Source organism: Chamaea fasciata, unplaced genomic scaffold, assembly GCF_029207755.1.
Source record: "Chamaea fasciata isolate MVZ Bird 193981 ecotype frontalis unplaced genomic scaffold, bChaFas1.0.hap1 SCAF_1, whole genome shotgun sequence".
NCBI lineage: Eukaryota > Metazoa > Chordata > Aves > Passeriformes > Sylviidae > Chamaea > Chamaea fasciata.
The window spans coordinates 135216275-135219054 of NW_027094086.1; the positions used below are offsets into that span (position 1 = coordinate 135216275).

General features: G+C 57.2%; 1 non-coding gene across 1 annotated transcript; it reads right to left on the reverse strand.

Moving 5' to 3' along the window:
• Positions 1–2212: 2212 nt before the first annotated feature.
• Positions 2213–2286, reverse strand: TRNAN-GUU (transfer RNA asparagine (anticodon GUU)). The gene has a single exon. It is a non-coding gene; the product is annotated as a tRNA-Asn (tRNA).
• Between the last annotated feature and the right edge of the window lie 494 nt (positions 2287–2780).

The window sequence follows — 2780 nt, forward strand, 5'->3', positions numbered from 1 at the left end:
CCTCTGAAAAAATTTTACTTCATACAAAGAAAGCTTCGATTCCCTGTCTAGTCCCAAAAATGTATCAGGTTTCCCGTTCTCCACAACCTTAATTGTAATTAGTTAGTGAGCAGATGGGATGAGGCACTTCCCATGCACGAGCTTTCCACTTCTACAAAATGAGTTTATCAAGCACTGCCTAAACGTCGCTTTGTATTACCCAGCCCATGACGAGCCTCCTCCTGCACACGTGTCGCAGGATCGCGATGTGGATGCTCACATCCCGCACCTATTTTAAAGATTTGACGGTGCACGTTTGCACAGCGACTGGAACGAGCCTTAACAAACCCCGTGGTCAGCAATAACCACTCCTATGCAACGCATCTGTGCCTTGCTAAGGAGAGCAAGACTTGCTTTGTGGCAGCAGAAACCCCTGTCCTTCCTCATGAACCACCAGCTAATTTTAGTTTCTAAATTGTTACTGGTTTTCCAGACACTGCTGTTTCACACTGACATGATCAATTTTTTGTTGGTGGTGGTTCCTGTAAGCTCTTGATGCCTGCCTGCCTGTCCGCGCGACGGTCCAAGTATTGGCAAATGCAGATTTTTAGATTTCAACCCCTGCGAGGCTTTGCTGGCTGCAGTGGATGCAGTGCTACCAGATTGAATCCACCCTGCACTGCAAACAGCGTGGAAATATCGAGGAGGGAATTTACCTGAACCACTTGAGTTAAAATAAAATTCTCCCTATCAGCAGGAAATATTTACGGGTTAAGCGTGGTGATAGGGGCGTCCTGCAGAGAGCTACACCTCTCCTGATGCTCAGCACACGGCTGTTAGTTTTTCAAAATGTTTTACCGAAATGAAAAATATGTGGATGATAGGAAAAGAAAGATATACCATCACATCAACGATTTAAGGTTTACTACTTTCAAAAGATTTTTCGGTGTTTCTAAATACATGTCTGTTCTCTGCTATCTTGGCTAGCGAGGGCCGTATCTTGTCATCGATGGTAAATCAATGGCACAGCCTGACCTTTAAGCGGGTTGTATTCCTTATTCAAACCAGGCGGGTTGAACAGAAAGATCTGTGAAATACAGCTTCGCTGGGGAAGGGGCATTTTTAATACGGATCCTGTTTTCTTTAAACTGTAAATATATCCTCTCAGAGCTGGCAGAGGTCGGGCTGGAAGGCAGCCGGATTTCACGCGACCAAAGCCCTCGTTGGAATCGGCTCTCGGGCTCGGATACGGCGAAGGTGCCAACTTCTAATTGACACGTTTAGGCGAAGCTCCCAGAGTAATTGCTTTTAACATTCATTTATGCAAAGCGGCTTCGCGCGGGCAGGGCGAGCCCGGAGCGGCCGCGCCGCCTGCCAGCAGGGAACGGGCCTGGAACACGTCCCGCCTCGGGCGGGGAGGGACCCGCAGGGCACGGCGGTGTCCCGGCGCTGCCCGCCGGGCTCCGGGACGCGGCGGGGCCCCGCAGCCGGCTCTGCCGCCCGGCTCCCGTGCCCCCGCCTCGCTTCACCCGGCTGCGCGGGCTCCGTCCGCCGCGGAGAGACGGGGCCGCCGGGCTGCGCGTCAACACCGCGCCGCGGAGCGCCGGCCACAGTCGCACCCGGCAGCGATCACAATAATCCTCCCGGCAAGCGGCGTTTGTCCCCGAGTCTCGGCTCCCACCCGGGCCGTCCGCTGGCCATCGCTCGAGTGCCGTGAGCTCCTCCCGGAGCAAATCCCAATCTCCCGGCAGCATCGCCCGTTATCCCGGAGCAGCTCGAAGACCGTATTTGCCTTCGCACCTCCCGCCGCGGGAGCAGGGGGTGCAGAAACTCCCGGGCACTCGGGTCCCGGCCAGCCTCAGGACAGAGCCGGCCGCTGCGGGCGGCGGCGCTCGGTGGCCGCTCGCAGCAGCCGCTCCGCCGCAGGCAGGCAGGGGCAGGTCCCGGTGCCCCGCACGCCTCCGCTGGAGCGGCGCGGCGCGGCCGTGTGGCCCGGCAGGAGCTGCGGCGCGGCGGGCAGGGCAGCCGCTCCGCGCCGGGGCTGCGGGCTCCGAGCTCGGGGCGGGCCCCGCCGCAGCTGGGCCGCCGCGCTGCGCTCCCCGCCGCGGGCCCCCCTGCCCGGCAACACGCGGCGCCTGCAGGGCCGCCGGCGCTAATCTCACATCCTCCCCCGGCGCACACGCACAAAACGACGGCCGGCGGCGGGGGCGGCGCCGAGCCCAAAAGGGGAACCCGTCCCTGGGTGGGCTCGAACCACCAACCTTTCGGTTAACAGCCGAACGCGCTAACCGATTGCGCCACAGAGACTCCGCAGCACCCGCCGCCGCCCTGCTACCCAAGGGATGTGGCGCTGCGCCCCCGCCGCCTCCTCGTCCCTGCCCTGGCCGCCGGCGGCCGCCACCGCGGACCCACCAAGCCCGGGATCCTCAACCGCCAGCCTCTCGAAACGCCAAAAAAACACTGAGGAAACTGCGAAAACGGCGGGTTTTCTTCTCCTACCCAATGGGAGACACTCATTCCCAAAATCGTTGTTCGCAGCAATGCTCTTAATTTTAGGGAATAAATTCATGAATCAGACTTAAAACGTCTTCTTCTTGGATGCTGCTAACTAATGAGTTACATATGCAAACCAAAATACAATTTCCAAATATCATGGCAAATTTGTCCTATTAATATATTTAGAAGATAATTTTAAATGACTGCAGGGAACAGATAGACTGTCTAAAACAGGCAGCAGTCCTCTGTGTGTGTAGTTTAAGTGAATTTACTGTTCTAAGCACTGGAAACAGCCATGAAGAAAA